Source organism: Chelonia mydas, chromosome 9, assembly GCF_015237465.2.
Source record: "Chelonia mydas isolate rCheMyd1 chromosome 9, rCheMyd1.pri.v2, whole genome shotgun sequence".
Lineage (NCBI taxonomy): Eukaryota > Metazoa > Chordata > Testudines > Cheloniidae > Chelonia > Chelonia mydas.
The window spans coordinates 5,985,714-5,997,335 of NC_057855.1; the positions used below are offsets into that span (position 1 = coordinate 5,985,714).

The 11,622-nt window shown below is 41.3% G+C and overlaps 1 protein-coding gene across 2 annotated transcripts in view; it reads left to right on the forward strand.

Moving 5' to 3' along the window:
- PSMD1 (proteasome 26S subunit, non-ATPase 1) overlaps nt 1-11,622 on the forward strand; it is a 113,736-nt gene that overhangs the window by 34,568 nt on the left and 67,546 nt on the right. The gene's annotated exons all lie outside the window — the stretch shown is intronic.

Sequence of the window (11,622 nt, forward strand, 5' to 3'; positions counted from 1 at the left end):
CATGTTAATCAGGAAGGGGAAACGTTTGGAGAAGCTAATTTACCCAATTGTTTAATTTTGCACAGAAAAGGTTAAAAGCGTTTTATTTACCCTTCCACCTATTTTATCTTTATTTGCCTGTTAAAAGGGACCTTTTTTTCTTAAAAACAAAAGCTTAATAGCAACAGAAATGCCTTCATGACTTAGGGAAAAAAATAAATTAAAACTGTTTGGATTTAAAAATTCCATGAGTGTTTGCAACCCTCGCCTTATGCTGGTACAGGAGATCTGGAAGCCGAAAATTATTAGAAACTAGTGAAACTGACTAGTCTATTTTCATTAACCAGAGCAGAGTGTCTTACAGAAAGTAAACAGCATTCATCATGAAAGTGATCTAGAACTTTACAAATTTGTCAGTTTTAATAATCAGAGTTCATGTTAGTGTAACGCAAGGAAACTTGTTCCAAAAATCGGATTTTTAAGACGATGAGTAAAATTTTCAGAAGTGCTATGTGATTTAGGAGTGTGATCCTCATTGAAAGTCAGTGGGATTTAGGTTCCTAAGTAGAGCTGGGTGAAATTTTTCAACTGAATTTTTTTGGCGAAAAATGCAGATTCAGGTCAACTGAAACATTTCCCAAATTTGTGTCATTTTGGTGAATTGTTTTAGTTGAAAACCACTTAAAAAAAAGTTTCATATTTACATTTTCAGAATGAAACTTTTGACTCTCATTTCTAAATCACTTATTTTATTTAGTAAAAAAATAGGGAAAGAAGGATGAAAACAAAACATTTCAGGTCAAATTAAGTATTTCATTCAACTTATATATTTTTTTTTACTTTTTGATTCACCAGAAATTTTGAAAAAAATCTGTTTTGGGTCAACCCACATCTAATTCTTTTCCCTGATTTTTTTCGGAATTGTCTGCAAACTGAAAAATTTGTCACTTGCACAGCTGTTCTCACAAGTGCTTAAGGTCTGAGCTACATTTGGAAATTCTATAAATAAACCCGTTTCAGTTAACGATAAGGTGTGTGGTGGTGGTACTCCCTAAGTGTGGACGCAGTTATATTAGCTTATACTAACAGCACTTATTCATCTTTCCGTAGAGGAGTGAACTATACCGGTATAAGCAATTTTATTTTGGTATAACTGAATCCACACTGGGGACATTTTGATGTGTAGACAAGACCTTTGCAAATGGGACTTAAGCTCCTAAGTCTCTTATGGGCTTTTGAAAATTTTGTGTCTTCAACCCCTAATTGTAGGCTGGAATGCTAAGGGTGCATAAGTGGACTGAAGTGTTGGGTTTACACCTGAGCTAGGTGGCTCAGCAGTCTGTACCTATTTTTATTCCACTGAGACTTGAACCTGTTTCTTCATGGAGTAACACTCTCCTTTATATTTTTAGAGCCTAAAAATATTCTCTTGAGTAGGAGTCATTCCATGTCTTATAAATCTTTTAGAGTTGCTAAATCATAGCATGCATAATGGGAGAGGAGAAACACATGGTCATGTCTGGTATGCTCTTTTTTTTAAAAAGAATCCAGCAAGTTTTCCGAATTTGTGAAACAGCTTATGTAAGATTGTAAATATGTAATTTCATTACTCAATGACCTAACAAAATGAGAGACAATGGATATATTTATAATGCATGAAATTAGGGGAGGTTTTTTTAATTGGATAATTTAAAAATGGACTGTTCAGAAAAGGAAGTTTCATGGTAAAGTCAGGAGAAAATACTGAGATACTTGAACTATGAAATGAAATTGTTTGGTGAAGAATTAATAACTTTTATGGTAGAGAAACTTACTGTTGGATATTTACTAGAGAATATTATACCTGCGTATTTTGCAAAATAAGTCGTTTGTTATGCACTGTTTAACGACTTTATGAGAAATGAACCTCACTCTTGTAAAATAAAAGAATCCACCATATTTCTAGAAGCGTGTTTATGTAAACATGATTCCTTATAGGACAAAGAGCTTTCCATTTAAAGGGACGCTGTTCTTTTTGTTTTTAAATATCTGGGAAGGATTCACATACAAAGATGTTGGGGGGGGCCTTAAAAATTTCTAGACAGATGGGGCTTGCAATTTAGTCAATTAAAAAAAATAAAATAAACGCAGATTCAAAAGTAGATGATAGTTCCTGTGATTAGTTTCCTATTTTTAAAAAAAGTCTGTCTGCCTTGCTGCTGTTCGGAAGACTCTTGCAAACTGAGGAAAAACTGAATATAGAGAAACCTCAAAAGTGGCTATCTAGAAAGTGCTGTCAAATGCAAAAGTAGTAAACACTATATAAAGAGAGAATTTTTCTGCTTTCAGTTAGTACGTGGTGGTTAGTTGTATAACAATAGCAGTTTAAAAAATTCAGAAGTATGTTTTAATCAGAACGATCAAGAAGTTTTATACAGTAAGGTCATTTTATGGTGGTATTAAATACACGTCTTAGGTATCAGTCAGAATATTGGTACTTCTGTGTCCATTTTGCATGGCAAGGATCAGGTGCTCCTATAGCAGTTTCTGGTGGACAGAGAGATGCCTTCTGCAGTTTCACATCGCTAGTTTACACGTTGTTCAAAGTTCCATCAAAAAATGTGATGCCCTTGGATTATTTTACTTTCATTGATGTTACATACGATATATGTCATAAAAAGAAATTTGTAAACCACTACCAACTTCTGCTGCCTTACATTTTTTATGTACAAGCTCCTGAAGTTGACTTTTCCATTGTAGTAAGGAAATAGTTTAAACAAATACTGCTCCCCCCACCCCACCCACCCCCGATAAACTCCATGGAAAACATGCCAGTTTTGCTAACATACAGAGTTGTATTAACAGCTCTAAAGCTAGCTTTCTAATACGCAGAACGTTGTATGTTTCATGTTAAATAAATCTTTAATATGTTTTTATGTGGAACTTTTTTATTTTGGAACCTTCTGGAAGTTGAAGCTAATGCAGAATGCTGTAGCCCACTTAAGTGGAGTTCATAGTGGGAGCGCACTAGACTTGGGCTCTGTGAACTTCACTGGCTGCCAGTAAGCTTCTGAACAGAATTCAGGATATTGAGTTCTAACCTATGAAGCCCTAAATGGCATGGCACCGAGTTGCCTGAGACCCCTCTTTCCTCATCGTATACTGCCACAAGTGAGGTCAGCAGAGCTGCTGGGAGGGCATTCTCGGTTGTTGGGGATAGAGGGTGTTCCTTGAGTTTAGAACCTGCTCCCCCCACTTAGTCTACTGCTGAGCATGCTGCAAAGCTCATAATTTCCCCCCCTTTGTTAAGGCTGTTGAGGAGGATGTGAGTGGAGGCGGATATTTTTATGAGCAGGCCTTTTGTCTCTGTTTATGTTGTAATTTTTGACTTATGGGATATGGAACCGGAGCAGTAGATAAGTATCTGTAGATATATTTTAAAAATTTAAAGAAATAAACAACAGTATGATCAAGCGTAACAGTTCTGAAGGAACCGTTCTGTCCCGTGTTAGTGTGTATTTTAACTCCGTTTTAAGGCATTTTCATCTTTTGTCTTGTAACTTAAAAAGGAAATTAAACTACCAAATCTGAGTTTCTGTAACAAATTAAAAATCAAGCAAACTGGGAATTGCATAACTTAATATTCCATTTTGTACCTGGTACATATAGGGGTTTCCAGCTGGTTGATTTAGCACAGCATGGGCTATGTTCTGTCAGAATTAAGAGAACTGCAGCCCAAACACTGATTATTTTTTTTGGTACTTGTGTAGATTTCAGACCTTAAGGGTTAAATGGATTTTTTTTTACCATTTTTTATTAAACAAAGAGTGTAGCTTTCATCCAAAAAAGGGCTTGAGTTTTGCTGGTGAGTGATTAACTGCATTATAAATGTTTATAAATCATTTTTGTTTATGCAGATACCTATACGTACTAGAAGTTGAGAATTACAAAGCTTTCTCACTTGGAAGTGCAGCTAAAAGGAAATGTGCAACGACAGCAAAAGGATTATTTTCCAAACAAGTTTATGCTACTTCACGCTGATGCTAGCAGCTGGAATGTCTATCCATCTGACTTTTCTGCGCCCTGCACAGTGTAATATTTAGCTGTTGTATAACAAATTGCTTACCCCCTCCAACAATAACTTGCAGCAGTTCCTTCATATCAGAGCGCCTCTTACTAATGGAGGTAATTTGTTTTAGTTTTTCTGTAGTCTTGTAGATATTGTTGCTAAAATGAGGACTCTTCTGCCCTATATATGACTTTTTTTTTTTTATTCCCTACCCCATCTTCCTCTTCATATCCTCCCTCCCCGTTCATAACCGCACTCTTTGGGTATGTCTACCCTGCAACTAGACACCTGCAGCTGGCCCATGCCAGCTGACTCGGGCTCGTGGGGCTTGGGCTAAAGGGATGTTTAATTGCAGTGTAGAAATCATAGAATCATAGAATATCAGGGTTGGAAGGGACCTCAGGAGGTCATCTAGTCCAACCCCCTGCTCAAAGCAGGACCAATCCGCAACTAAATCATCCCAGCCAGGGCTTTTCAAGCCGGGCCTTAAAAACTTCTAAGGAAGGAGATTCCACCATCTCCCTAGGTAACGCAGTCCAGTGTTTCACTGCCCTCCTAGTGAAAAAGTTTTTCCTAATATCCAACCTAAACCTCCCCCACTGCAACTTGAGACCATTACTCCTTGTTCTGTCATCTGCTACCACTGAGAACAGTCTAGATCCATCCTCTTTGGAACCCCCTTTCGGGTAGTTGAAAGCAGCTATCAAATCCCCCCTCATTCTTCTCTTCCGCAGACTAAACAATCCCAGTTCCCTCAGCCTCTCCTCATAAGTCATGTGTTCCAGTCCCCTAATCATTTTTGTTGCCCTCCGCTGGACATTTTCCAATTTTTCCACATCCTTCTTGTAGTGTGGGGCCCAAAACTGTGCACAGTACTCCAGATGAGGCCTCACCAATGTCGAATAGAGGGGAATGATCACGTCCCTCGATCTGCTGGCAGTGCCCCTACATATACATCCCAAAATGCTATTGGCCTTCTTGGCAACAACGGCACACTGTTGACTCATATCCAGTTTCTCTTCCACTGTAACCCCTAGGTCCTTTTCTGCAGAACTGCTGCCGAGCCATTCGGTCCCTAGTCTTTAGCGGTGCGTGGGATTCTTCCATCCTAAGTGCAGGACACACTTGTCCTTGTTGAACCTCATCAGATTTCTTTTGACCCAATCCTCTAATTTTTCTAGGTCTCTCTGTATCCTATCCCTACCCTCCAGCGTATCTATCTCTCCTCCCAGTTTAGTGTCGTCTGGAAACTTGCTGAGGGTGCAATCCACACCATCCTCCAGATCATTAATGAAGATATTGAACAAAATCGGCTCGAGGACCGACCCTTGGGGCACTCCACTTGATACCGGCTGCCAACTAGACATGGAGCCATTGATCACTACCCGTTGAGCCTGACAATCTAGCCAACTTTCTGTCCACCTTATAGTCCATTCATCCAACCCATACTTCTTTAACTTGCTGGCAAGAATACTGTGGGAGACAGTGTCAAAAGCTTTGCTAAAGTCAAGGAACAACACGTCCACTGCTTTCCCCTCATCCACAGAGCCAGTTATCTCGTCATAGAAGGCAATTAGATTAGTCAGGCATGACTTGCCCTTGGTGAATCCATGCTGACTGTTCCTGATCACTTTCCTCTCCTCTAAGTGCTTCAGAATTGATTCCTTGAGGACCTGCCATGATTTTTCCAGGGACTGAGGAGAGGCTGACTGGCCTGTAGTTCTCAGGATCATCCTCCTTCCCTTTTTTAAAGATGGGCACTACATTAGCCTTTTTCCAGTCGTCCGGGACCTCCCCCGATCGCCATGAGTTTTCAAAGATAATGGCCAATGGCTCTGCAATCACATCTGCCAATTCCTTTAGCACTCTCGGATGCAGCGCATCCGGCCCCATGGACTTGTGCTTGTCCAGCTTTTCTAAATAGTCCCAAACCACTTCTTTCTCCACAGAGGTCTGGTCACTCCTCCCCATGCTGTGCTGCCCAGTGCAGTAGTCTGGGAGCTGACCTTGTTCGTGAAGACAGAGGCAAAAAAAGCATTGAGTACATTAGCTTTTTCCACATCCTCTGTCACTAGGTTGCCTCCCTCATTCAGTAAGGGGCCCATACTTTCCTTGACTTCCTTCTTGTTGCTAACATACCTGAAGAAACCCTTCTTGTTACTCTTAACATCTCTTGCTAGCTGCAACTCCAGGTATGATTTGACTTTCCTGATTTCACTCCTGCATGCCCGAGCAATATTTTTATACTCTTCCCTGGTCATTTGTCCAATCTTCCACTTCTTGTAAGCTTCTTTTTTGTGTTTAAGATCAGCAAGGATTTCACTGTTAAGCCAAGCCGGTCGCCTGCCATATTTACTATTCTTTCTACACATCGGGATGGTTTGTCCCTGTAACCTCAATAAGGATTCTTTAAAATACAGCCAGCTCTCCTGGACTCCTTTCCCCCTCATGTTATTCTCCCCGGGGATCCTGCCCATCAGTTCCCTGAGGGAGTCAAAGTCTGCTTTTCTGAAGTCCAGGGTCCGTATTCTGCTGCTCTCCTTTCTTCCCTGTGTCAGGATCCTGAACTCGACCATCTCATGGTCACTGCCTCCCAGGTTCCCATCCACTTTTGCTTCCCCTACTAATTCTTCCCGGTTTGTGAGCAGCAGTTCAAGAAGAGCTCTGCCCCTAGTTGGTTTCTCCAGCACTTGCACCAGGAAATTGTCCCCTACACGTTCCAAAAACTTCCTGGATTGTCTGTGCGCCGCTGTATTGCTCTCCCAGCAGGTTTCAGGGTGATTAAAGTCTCCCATGAGAACCAGGGCCTGCGATCTAGTAACTTCGTGAGTTGCCGGAAGAAAGCCTCGTCCACCTCCTCCCCCCGGTCCAGTGGTATATAGCAGACTCCCACCACGACATCACCCTTGTTGCTCACACGTCTAAACTTAATCCAGAGACTCTCAGGTTTTTCTGCAGTTTCATACGTGAGCTCTGAGCAGTCATACTGCTCCCTTACATACAGTGCAACTCCCCTACCTTTTCTGCCCTGCCTGTCCTTCCTGAACAGTTTATATCCATCCATGACAGTACTCCAGTCATGTGAGTTATCCCACCAAGTCTCTGTTGTTCCAATCACATCATAATTCCTTGACTGTGCCAGGACTTCCAGTTCTCCCTGCTTGTTTCGCAGGCTTCTTGCATTTGTGTATAGGCACTTGAGATAACTCGCTGATCGTCCCTCTTTCTCAGTATGAGGCAGGAGCCCTCCCCTCTTGCACGTTCCTGCTCGTGCTTCCTCCTGGTATCCCACTTCCCTCAGGGCTTTGGTCTTCTTCCCCCGGTGAACCTAGTTTAAAGCCCTCCTCGCGAGGTTAGCCAGCCTGCTTGTGAAGATGCTCTTCCCTCTCTTCATTAGGTGGAGCCCGTCTCTGCCTGGCACTCCTCCTTCTTGAAACACCATCCCATGGTCAAAGATATTCAGGCTTGGGCTGCAGCCCATGCTCTGGGACCTCCGCACCTCGCAGGATCCTAGAGTCTGGGCTCCAACCCAAGACCAAATCTCTGTACCACAATGAAAACAGCCCCTTAGCCCAAGCTCGAGTCAGCTGGCATGGGCCAGCCATCGGTTTTTAATTGTAGTGAAGACATATCCTATTGTGAATTGTCCTCTCACCAAGATGTTTGTCTCTACACAGAATCATGCTGTTCTCTAACTAGCCTGTTTTTCCTTTCTGGATTTTGAGGTTAAAATCTAGTCTTACACAATCTCTTCCTGGATATGGATTGTGACATGGCTGAGGTTTCCTTGCTCAGTGTCTAAATTGGGTAACTGGGACAGGCTGATAGGTATTTCTATTGATGTACATAAACCTTGGCAATGAAATTTCGATCACTACTTGCTGGGTGAAAGAGGGTTTGGTGAAATACATGTTTGCTTGGGTAAGGTAGTTGCTCATGAAAGCCTGTTCAGGGGTTTGTTTTCTGCTGTTTTCTGCTGTTACTCTCACAGAAGTCATCCTCTGGGACACACTAAGGGCTTGTCTATATTACCCGCTGGATTGACGGGCAGAGATTGATCTAGCAGGGGTCGATTTATTGCGTCTAGTCTAGATGCGATAAATCGAGCGCTCTCCCGTCGACTCCAGTACTCCACCATGGCGAGAGGCGCAGGCAGAGTCGATGGGAGAGCGCCAGCTATCGACTTACCACAGTGAAGACACCGTGGTAAGTAGTTCCAAGTACGTCAATTTCAGCTATGTTATTCACATAGCTGAAGTTGCATAACGTAGAACGATCCCCCCCGCTAGTGTAGACCAGGCCTACGACTAGGACACAAACTGGACTTTGACTTGGGATTCTTATTACAGACTGTCAGCTCTACCAAAGTTGTGACGGAGACAGCAGATGAGCAAAATTACCTTTCGCTCCTTCAGGGTGCTCCATCCTCAGCCATAGTTGAGGTGGTTGGTGGAGTGAGAGGAGAAACTTCTAATACTGCTGTCTGTGCTTTTGCTGTACCCTTTCATTGCCAGTCCTGCTTTTCCTTCCCAAGATAGGGTCTACGTGACTAAAGAAACCACTTTGTTTTCCTTAGACATCCAGTAGCTTTCGTCAGAAGCACATTAGAGAGCTGGTTTTTTGTTTTTATTTTTTTAAATCTAGAACAGTTCCTGAAGAAGGGTGAGGAATTTTACCTGATATGCACGTTCAGCATGAGGATGGATGCAATTGTCTGCCATCTGACCGTTTTTTATGACTTGCTAATTTGTATGAACCCATGCCCTGCTCCTCAAAAACTTAGTCTCTTGGCACTATTATGGTGCTAGACTATCCAAAGTGAACTGCGTGCGGGGTTAGTTTGTCGTCTTAAATATTCCCCCTTCAGGAAGGTTGATATTTCTTTGATTGCAAATCGTTCTAGTGCATTTACTTGTCTGCTGTGATCAGACCACCTATGAATTTCACCCAAAGAGGAGCTCTGTCTACCTTGAAAGCGGTCTCTTTCACCAGCAGAAGGTGGTTCATTAAAAGACATTACCTCACTCACCTTGTGTGTCTAATATCCTGCGACCAACACAGCTACCAGAACACTGCAAATCTGAATTTGAACACACTTATACTCCAGTGTGGTTTCAGAGCATCCTCCTTATAAGATGAGTGATAATGTGCAGTATTTTCCATTAGGTATATACCTGAAGTTGGTTGAATATTTTTGTTGCCCTTAAACTAAATTTTTCTTCTAAAAATATTTTGAAGATAATGCAGATCGAATTGAGGCTTTTGATTTTCAGCTTTTTCTCCCTTTAAAGTTTGGCTGCCATTCACAGCTGTAACAACCCATTACTACTGGGCTTTATGGTGACAGAGGTATAAAGCAGAAATTTAGACTAGTAGAAAAGGATTCCAATGTTTTATTTTTTTTTAATGCTTAATGAGGTGCGGGGCAGGGTAGGAAAAATATAATATAACTACCAATGAAACAAGTTTTTAATCCCTTTCCTGGAATTCTCTGGCATTGTTACTTCAGGTTCTCTTTTATACAAAATGTATTTGGAAGGATGTTATCTTTAGTGCTTTCCATTCTGTAGATAAACAAATAATTTTGCTGCATGGGCTTTATTAGCTTAAAAAAGGAGCATTAAAAGCTTAAAGAAGGGGAGTGGGGGGAAGCTTTGTGCTGAAGCTGATACAGGTTATAAATGAAAACTGTGAAAAGATGACAGAGTGCCTGCAGACTGTAAAAATTAAAATAGCTTTGGGAAATTATGATTTCCTTCCCAAGAAGAAACTGATGTAATCATCTGGAACTGTCAAAGTTTTTGAGTCCCCGGATCTGCAGTAGCCATTGCGTTAGGTTTTTACAGCTTGTTGGGAGAGATAAAGGGACTCCCTTTCCTTTAGCAGCACATATTTGTAGATTTTTCTCATAGATGACTCTGTTGCAAGGGCTGCAGAAAGTTGTTAGATGTAAATTCTTTCAGATTCTTTAATTCTAATTAAGAATCTGTAATTCTTTCTAATTCAGTTGAGGTGCATTAATGTACAGGTCTAGCCAATGTGGAAATGTTCTAGTAGGTCCTTTGTTGGTACCAGCTTTGGGAGCCGTAGTGTAGTTAGGCTACTGGCTGCTTACACCATTTTAAACTCCATGTCATCTGAACCTGATTAGAACAGCATCACCTTGGTAGGATCCAAGGGGCCTGTTCCTGCACCCGTTGAAGTCGATGGCAACACTCCCACTGGCTTGAAAGGGTGTGAGAGTGAACCCTAAAACACCAAGTTGTCCAATTTCATTAGCACTCTCAGTGTTACCTACTCTGAAGGAGCTAAACTGGCATTATGCCCCCCCCCCCAAAAAAAAAAAAAAAAAGAAAAAATCCTACCATTGCTATGTTCCCTTTTCTAGGAAAAGCTCAGTCGTCAAGCAGGATGCTGGAATTCAGGAGGGTTTGGATTTGTTTTTTTTCATACTCTGCCACTGACTCACTCTGGTCTGAAGAAAGTCACGTGCTCTTAGCTCCCTAATTTCCTCTTCTTAAGAAAGTGACTTCATCCCTATTTTAAAGGGTGTTGCCATCCTCTGATGAAAGTTGCTGTATAAATACAAAGTAACGTTATTGTTCTCTCCTGCTGATAAATTAAGGCATTAAAGGCCTAAGTGCCTTGAGTTTCCCTCTGCTCTATTTCCCTGGTAATACATTTTCATATGTTTGTGAGTGCATTATCGTCATTAATGCACACTGGTGTACCCTGGGGTATGAGGCTGGAAGCAATAACTGCTTCAAAGCTGAAGGAAGAGGCTGTGCTTCCATCACGTTCCAGAGGGAGTAAAGACCGCTTTACTAGTTTTAGGTTTCATAGTTCCCTATATGTGTTTGAGCTTAATTTTAAGAATGCCTCTTCCTCCTGCTCTTTAAAAGAAAACAAAAAAGAAACAGGATGGAATCTGAAGAGATCTGTAGCTGGTCAGGGCCCAAGTTATCAGCATTACTAATTACTCTTAGTTTGATTACCAGGTTAATATTATCTGCTGTCTTAGTACAAACTATTTTAAAACATGCTTGGTTAGCAGACCACAGTTTCACAAACTTTATCTGAGGAGATGAAGGCTGAAGCCACCAAAATACTGAATTTTCAGGGGAAACTAACTATTGTTAGACAGTTGGTAAAGCTTGTTTTTATGGCAATATTGTAAAATATTTACATAAAAGATGAGTGCCAGAGTTACAAATGAGCTTACATAACTGGTTTAACGTTCTGAAAATATTTTAGGCATTCTGTGAGACTGGGAAAGCATAAGTGTTCAGGATAGATGGCCAGGTATGTGTTGAATCTTTGAATTCCACCCCTCTTCTCTGCCCATTGAAAAGAACCCTGCCTGACCTAGTAGTTGGAACTGATCAATGTTGTTTTCAATTATATCGTTCGATGTCCACTTGTCCCAAGGTCATCTGACCCCAGTTAAGGCAATGAAATTCCTGATGGCCAAATTTAGCAAAAATCTAGAATCAGTTTGGTATGTCTTGTGTATTCAGACTGAAATCTTGACTCCATGAAGCCAGTGGCAGATCTCCATCAACTTCATGGAGGCTAGGATTTCGTGCATAGGGTTT